We start from the raw sequence: 9008 nt of genomic DNA, 5'->3' as shown, positions 1-9008 counted from the left end.
AATAGATTGCAACAGTAAACCCAGCTGGACTTCAACCTCAATTAGTATTGAAGCCATAACACATTCCAGATTTCATTTGATTCTGTTCTTATTAGCAGCTATTCAAAGCCAAAGATTTTCTAATAAAAATATGAATATGTGATGAATACCTATCAGATCTGCAAAACAGAGATAGACTTCAACACGAAATGAATTTCTAGTTTTGTACACTAGTTAAAATCAGAGCAGATTAGTTAGGTGATGTACTAGTGAGCAGAAAAAGGCTAAGTAATTTAATAATTGTTGTGAGAAAAAAATAAGTGAAATTTGATCAAGAGTCATTCTTCAAAGAGGCCTCTGACAAGAAAATACTGTTGCTATTGTGTATGGAAGATAATCTTTTTCTGGTGTTGACATGTAGTCATTTACAGCAATTTAAATCAATCTTAATATAAACTTCAAAACAAAGGAACATATATACCATAGGTAAATAATACATTTATTGTATTCCTGATAAAAACTAATCTCATTAAATTATGACCTATTTTCTCTGGATGTTCTTGCTTAATATCCAGCCTTATTTGAGATAACTCATTATGGTATCATGTTGTGCCTGGTTAACAGCATGATCATGTGCAAGTGGTACTGGTAACCAAAGACAAACCAGCACTGGCAGGATAAGAAATCATCCTTCTCCTCATGTCACAATTTCTAATCTCCTTGGTTTGCTCCTTTGCTGTGGAAGCAGCATTGCTGCTAACCCCATCAACTGAGCAGTCTGGTGTGAAGCTTGGATATATACTTGTCAATCCTCACACTGTATTAGCATGGATATTTTCAGAATTGTAGCATGAATGAGGTCAGTGTGGAAAACAAAACAAAGCAAAGCAAAACAAGCAACAACAACATTGTTTTCTGTTTGCTACTATTTCCTCTAACTTGGAAAAAAAGCTCTTCACTTCCAATCCAACTCACACCACAAATTGCTGTGGCAATAAAATTGGAAAAGAAGCACACACCAACAACAGCAAGCCAATCAAAGGCAAGGAGTATCGCTGCGAGAACTTTTTAATCTCAAACCAAAGTGACTGTAAAGAAATGTCACATTTGATGCTTGCATGAACAGGAGAATCCTACAGAAAATTTGTGGCTGAAAATAAGTTGGACCCACATTTTATTTGCACAATAGGAGTCCTCGTTGCACATGTTTGTTCCTCCTTCCTTCATTCATTCAATTTATTAAAAAACGAAGTGTTGATTACACAGCTACGTAAACTATGCATGTCTTTCAAGCATATACTACCAGTCACTTAATCAAGTAACTGGACAATAAGGAGATATTAGCAATAAGCAGCAAGTGACAAAAAAGATGATACACTGAATGTACTGATTGCTTCTAACAATTCAGTGATAATTATGGACCCAAGCATGGGTCAGTCAGCAGTATACCCAGACTTCTGCACATGAGCTTAATACTGAGGCATAGTCCATTGATAGACGAAGTCATGGTCCAGTCTTCCTGACTGCCAGTTTACTTCAGGTGGAGGCACATAGGTGCAGGGAATACACACTAACAGCCACCAGTTCTAAAAGAAGACTAAGCAGGCTAATTTTTTCAGTAGTTTCTATCTCTCCTCTTCCCCATATGATGACATGATAATAACAGTGATAGTAATGATGCTTAGATATAAGGTCTTTGGACCTTACACTAAGGTCTCACAAGCACCAGTGGATCCTCTAAATCAGAGGTGCTAAGCACGTTTGCCTGACAGAGTTGTGAAGCAGCACAGTCATAGAATCATAGAATCCTTAGAGTTGGAAGGGACCGCTGAGGGCTATATAGTCTAACTCCCCTACAATGAACAGGAACACTGACAGCTAGACCAGGTTGTCCAGGTCCTTATCCAGCCTCACCTTGAAAGTCTTCAGGGATGGGGCATCAATGACAACACTAGGTCACCCGTTCCAGTGAACGTATTGTGGAGGAAAAGTGTCTGGAGTTGTTGGCTAACATTTGGCTGAACATGAACCAGCAGTGTGTTCAAGAGGCCAAGAAAGCCAATGGCATATTGGCTTTTATAAGAAACAGTGCAGCCAGCAGGAGCAGGGAGGTGGTTCTGTGTGTGCTCCTCTGTATTCAGCACTGGTGAGGCCGCAACTCAAGTACTGTGTTCAGTTTTGGGACCCTCACTACAAGAAAGAAATCAAGGCCCTGGAACGTGTCCAGAGAAGGACAATGAAGCTGGTGAGGGATATGGAGCACAAGTCTTATGGGGAGCAGCTGAGGGAGCTGTTAAGTCCAGAGAAGAGGAGGCTCAGGGGAGACCTCTCTAAAACTGCCTGAAAGGAGGCTGTTGAGAGGTGGGTGTTGACATCTTCTCCAAGTTAATCAGGGAGGGAATGGCCTCAAGTTGCACCAGGGGAGGTTCATGTTGGATATTAGGAAAGATTTCTTCTGAGAAAGAGTGTTAATGCATTGGTACAGGATGCTTAGAGAAGTGGTGGAGTCATTGGAGGTGTTTAAGGACAGGGTACACATGGTTTAGTGGGCAGTATTGGTGGTAGGTGAACAGTTGGACTAGATGACCTCAGAGGTCTTTTCCAACCTTAATGATTCTATGATTTTATGATTTGAAAGGCAAGAATGTTAATATGAGAATGAGTGGAAGGGTTAATTTTATGTGAAGGGATTTCTTCTGAAGCAAGACGCCTCTTGCTCATCCAATGCATCTGACTATTTTTAAGAATTATTCTGGGAAATGAATTTATAACTCCTGGAAGAGTACTTCAAAACATTTCCCACAAAGCATACAGGGCACTCAGTGCTTTTACATACAATAGAAGTATGTTTTGATTGTATTTATTGACCGTAGGGCCAAGCCTACTGTGGTTTAACCCAGCAGGCAGCTAAGCACCACAAAACTGTTTGCTCACTCCCTTTACCCCAGAGGGAAGGGGGAGAAAACTGAGGGGGAAAGAATTTACTACACATAGGTTGAGACAATAGGAAAAAAAAAAAAAGTGAAAGAAAAAGCAACAAAGAAAGAAAAGAATGCATAGAAGATGTGATGCACTCAGCAATTGCTCACCAGCAGCCAACTGATGCCCAGCCAGTCCCCAAGCAATATTAGCTCTCCTCAGTCAACTCCTGCAGTTTTATTGCTGAACATGACATCATACGGTATGGAATGTCCCTTTGGTCATTAATGTCAGCCATCCTGGTTGTGTCCCTTCCCAGCTGCTGCTTGGGCAGCCTTAGTCTACTTGCCAGCAGGGCAACACGAGAAGCAGAAAAGAAGCTGCTGTAAGAGCAATGAACAATGCTCAACAAGTAAAATATCAGGGTGTTACCAACATTATTTTTCCCCTAAATCCAAAATTTAGCACTAATTCAATACCAAGTACTATAAATAAAATTAACTCTACCCCAGGTGAAACCAGGACATTATTTGTTACATCAGCTTCTAAATTTTCTTTGACTCCAGTTGAGCTGGAGCAAGGAAAGTACAAAATGGGGATGACGTATGGCATTTGAAAAAACAATTAGTTGTAATACATGAAAAAAAAAGCCCACAAGCATGTAGAATTACAGACTACCTAAAGGCATAGCAGTGTATCAACAACAATATTTGTGTGCACACTGAACAGAAACCAGAATAAAGTAAATCAGAGCTTTTCCTCGGGACTGCAGTGTGGTCAGGACTTACTGCAACAGGGAAGGGACCCCAAGGATCACCAAGTTCCAAGCCCCCTGTTACAAAGTATGAGTACAGGAGAGAAGATATTATGATGACTAGAAAAGTATTTTCCCCATCACATACCAGAAGTACTCGTCACCTCATCATATCTCACCCTGCTCCATTCCAACAACCTTATGCATCTTAAAAAGGTTTCACTTTTTAAGCAGGAGATACCTGGTCTTAGTAAGAGACTCACTGTTACTTGTGCTTTGCCCAGGTTGCAGTCAACCCTGTAAGGCAACTACTCTACCATTATTTATACTTGAGATCTGCACAGATGCTTATGGATGTATCAGTTTGAAAATGATACCTCAAAACCTGAGGAGAGTTACTGATCAATTTTTGAGTCAAAAATGACATAAAAAAATGACTTCCTTATATCTTGTCATTAATTTTCACGTACTTTCCACCACAGACAGTCAGTATATTACGAATACATTTTGGCAACAGTTATTTCCTATTCTAAAATCATGAGAACAGATAAAATATGGACAATTTCATAACATTTAACACTAGCCAGCCCTCTGTTAAGTAGATTGGAAAAATTCTTATTTACAGCCTTCACTGTTAATAGCAAACTGATGGCTGAAAGAGTTCAGGGACTCTTATATCAGAGAAGCACCAACGTAAATAGCTGCTTTTCCTGCTTGCTAATTGTAAAGAAGATTGTACCATGCTAAAATTTATTAAAAATAGATGGCATTAGTTAAAAAAAAGGCCTGGAGAATTTCCAGAGATCCTTTTAGCTAATCTTTCAGTGCAGAGTTGTTTTACAGCTAAATGAACTAAGTTATTGAGCTGGTTGGCAACTAAGTAAAGTAACCCCTCTCTTTCTTTCTTTCTTTCTGGATCAAACAATTTTAGAACGTCTGTATATGTTCAACGAAACACATATTATTTCTGACTTCATGCGTTCCATGTAAAGATGTTTTTTAAGTAAACAAGATCCAGACTTCTTAATCTGCTAAAACAAGACATCAGCATGCATTGAGTACACCTTAATGGCCAAAACATAATTATTAAATTTTAAGGAATATATGCAGTAAACATATGTAACTATTGACAGTAATGGTGTAGTAGTTTCTTCTTCCTTCTGCAAGGCGCTTTTGTGATTCCTGGCTTCCTGGCATCTAAGAGAAGCCTCTCCCTTTTTATTTAGTCCCAGATGACTAATGAAATCTGGAAACAAAAGATATGAAATCCCACTGCTGGAAAATCAATATCAAAGCTCCTAAAGTTTTATTGATATTGGTCTATAGCCCATAGTTTTAAGTTTCTCATCTAAGGACTATCTTCTTCTAATCAGTTGATTCCATCAAGGGCAGTAAAAAGTGGCTCTACCTGATTGTAAAGGATAGATGATTGCAAAGAACTAGGAAAAAAAAGTTTCTTTATTTGCTCATTATCGTCATGGTATTGTCATCTCTGCAGCTAGTAAAATCTGATGTTCAGCAAAGAACTCAGCATATATTCCATTTATACAGGCATAATATTCTATTTACTTGGATAGAATTTAAGATTCTTTTTCCAAGAATAAATTATTTCTTTTTTCAAAATGTGGACAGAATGCCTTAAAAACTGTATTGCCTGCTTTAATATGAAACAATAAGCAATACTCTCAATAGTACACATTTAAAAGTTATGTATTTAGGAGTCTGAAGATATTGACAAGTGGTTCTTTTAATCTTTTTACAATTACTAAATGTTTACTAAATGATTACAGGTAATACTAAAGCAAACCATTATGATTTGATGTGGCTGAAATGAATACACAACCAATGGAAGTATATCTAAAGAAAGGAAGAAGAAAGAAGAAAAAAGAAGAAAAGGAAGATTACAAAAATGTTAGACTGAATGTCTAAAAAGAATACTGTGTATCACTGATACTGAGGCAGTGTACAGTCAAAATGTATTACCGTTCTTGAGGTAGAAGGAATTCATATACAGAATCATAGAACTGTAGGGTTGGAAGATTTCTCTGGGGATTAAGTCCAATCCTCTTGCCAAAGCAGGTTCCCTATGGTAGGTTGCAAAACAGTGTACAGTACAATGAACAAACATATTCTTTTTTCCCTTGGGTTGGCTTACTTATTTTCTTGACTAGAAAAATTACTGCTCATGTCTTCTTTAGAACTTACTTTTCCTCCAACTCTGTCATCACAGCAATCCATTCTCACCACAGACACAGTAAACATATTTTAAGTTTTCTCTCTTCGCTTAATTCCATTTTCCATTGTGGAAGCAAGTATGAGAACTCCTAGCACAGTCAATGGAAGTTCATAATTCTTTGCAAAAGAAACTGTGACCAGTTGGCAGCCTTAAAGAAGGTATACTGACCAGTTTGTCCACATATGGTTTTACTGTTTATGTATTGTTGGTTTATACTGGATTGACATTTCTTCCTGTCACCTTTCAATCCTAATTCCATATACCTATAATACAAGTATGGATTCTGTATCTTGGGTCCCAGAAAGGACTGATGTTTATGGAAACCCAGAGCTGGTTCAAATGCAAATATCAGGAGACTGAGGATCTAGCTGAAGAGGATTGACAAAAGTAATTGTTAGTCTTCAGCTTATACTGACCTTGGTCAGCACACAGCCCAGGAAACATTAACTTTGGCAGAAGGGAGAGGGTAGGTTCACAGCTGGCATAGATCCAGTATCAACAGAAGGCTCTGATGGCCTGATGATGCACGTACTGGCCATTAAATAGTCAAACTGGAAAAATGGTCAGAGCTAGATGCTAAACAGCTTCTGTGAAACTGTCATGCATAGCTCACAAAGCTTTATGTATTCACTAAAATCATACTGAGTGAGTCAACTGAAGGGCAAATCTCTACACACACTTTTGGCAAAAAAAAAAAAAAAAAAAGATTCCAAACAGGGACAAATACACAAGTAGTATGTATTCAAATAAAGATGTCTGGCATGTCTAATGATGAAACAAAGAATTCCCTTTTTCCACTGGAACATGGAACCAGTGTACAAATAACTTGAGTACAGTGAGATATCAAACTGACCTCCTTTCACTCTTAAGACAACACCCCCTTGCAATCCTACATGTAAGGGAAGTTCCCTGACCTGCAAGAATTCCAACAATGGTACTTCTGCAAATCAAAACATTTTCCTCTCCAAATTCTAGACTGAGTGTTCCTACCTTCAGTTTTGTTCTAGCACGCAGCACAGCAACTACAACCGTAAAAAGGAAAATTAGGAGGAGTAAAAATTTATTGTAAAAAGTCTGAAATGTTCTTATCTGAAGATGTGAGGTATAGTGTCAAGGGTTCCCAATAATATTCCCCTCACCCTCCACATCCGTTTCTTGCATAAATAAAAATTATCTGTTAATATAAATTAAAATAAGGCTGTGAGCTATATTATGTAATTTCTTTTTCTGTGACACCTTTTTGTCATCACATATTTCAAATACACAGTTTGAAAAGAAGTTGGCATATTTGATAATTCAATATTGTCAAAATAATTCAATAAGCTTCAAAAGCCCAGAGTCCACTTATAAAGAATTCAGAGAGATCTAATTATCACTGCCTTGTGCTATCAATCAATATGCCACAATGCAGCAACCTCTGTCTTAGTGGAGTTGCCTGGGAAAAAGGTTCACTGTTTTGTGTGCTACTGACATAGGTCTTGAACAACGTAGGTGGTGAAAATTGCCATATGGTCAATATTAAATGAAAGTTGCTCTGCTATAAATCAAAGAATGGTGTTGGCTGTCACTACTGGAAATACACAGTCACTTTCCAAAAAAGGTCAAAGGTCACTACTTGTTTTGTTTTTTGCACAGGGCTACAGCTCAGAAAGTAATTTCCCAACCCACACACAAAAATATATTAAATTTTACAGTGTAGATCAAACATTTTAGTTATCTACTTATTCTACCTTTTTTCCATAGTCTTCTAAGTTAGCTCTAACTAAATCTCATTATAATTCTGAAATATGCCAATATGCCAGTGACTCCAAATTATTCTGTGGGATAGAAAACTTCATAACAGCACGTAAAGGGAATATTTTATTAAATCAACAGTTTCAACTGCAAATCAATACAAGCAATAAGAGAAGTTTAAATTTCACAGTATTTCACTGCAGCAAAATAAAATCATATCAAAAAGGAGTTTTAAGAATACAAAAATTGAAAAGTGTGTAATAAATTTAGAAACCTGTATAATACACTGGTGAGTATTCATCCTCTTTTTATAATAAATATTCCTTTCCACTGCTATTGACAAAATTACTGCTTCATTTTGTAAACGTACAGTATCTCTTTCCACGTGAATAACTATTCTTTTCCTCAGAAAAAGAGAAAATTGGTGCCTCTTTGTTTAGAAGGCAGAAAGTAAATGGCAAGTTCGAAAGCTCTGCAGGTCAAGGTGTATTTCAGCAAATATTGTCTACAAGTCAAGTCATGGGACAAAGTGAAGCACTTTCTACAGCATTTCAGCACACTGGCATCTAGCCACCCACAAATAGGTGGTTTTCAAGGAGCATTTTTAAAATGCTGTCTCACAATCCTGTCCTGGAAAGTTGCCTTGCAGCAGCACAAACAACACTAAATTGTATCCTTTTAAGAGAGGAAACAATGCTCCTCTCTTTTGGATTTAAGGTTGTTGTCAAACTTAGGACAGGAATATGCAACCTGGGCCAGTAACAGGACACCCTCCTGGGACGCCAGTGTCTGACAACCAAGAGGATTCTATGTGCTGTCAACAAGGCAAGGGGACAACGAGAAGATGGGTTTTAGGGGGCTTCAAAGGGTTTCAGTGAGGATCTCTTGGTTTCCCAAACTCTCTAGTAATCTGCTTACTCAAGAGGGGGTTCAGTTCACAGTGCCAAGGTAGCCTAGCAGAAGTACAAGCACGGACCCTTCAGAAACAAATGACCCAGCACATGGGCAAGTTCAGATATTCACAGGGAGCAATATAAAGACCTCCCATTCTGGGCTGCAGAGACACTCACCCAGTTCCACTTCTTCCAAAAGACAACAATACACAGGTGTACAGAAATATTCATATATGTGTATACAGCAGTTAAGAAACACACATGGACGAACTCCCTTTGCTTCCCAGCACAAACACATACAAACCTTTCTCTCTGAACACAGAGCTGAGAAGACCTACAGCAATAATACAGCACCCCATACATAAAAGAAACATTCCATGTGGCAAGCTGCACACTGAAGACAGACCTGTAAGAGGAAAAAAAATATTGGTATAGCATAAAAGCCATTACAACGGCTTCAAAGGAAAGGAACTTGAAGAACTTGGAGGACTGA

The sequence above is a fragment of the Gallus gallus genome, chromosome 2, assembly GCF_016699485.2.
Source record: "Gallus gallus isolate bGalGal1 chromosome 2, bGalGal1.mat.broiler.GRCg7b, whole genome shotgun sequence".
Taxonomy (NCBI): domain Eukaryota; kingdom Metazoa; phylum Chordata; class Aves; order Galliformes; family Phasianidae; genus Gallus; species Gallus gallus.
Note: the sequence above shows the minus strand (reverse complement) of the source record.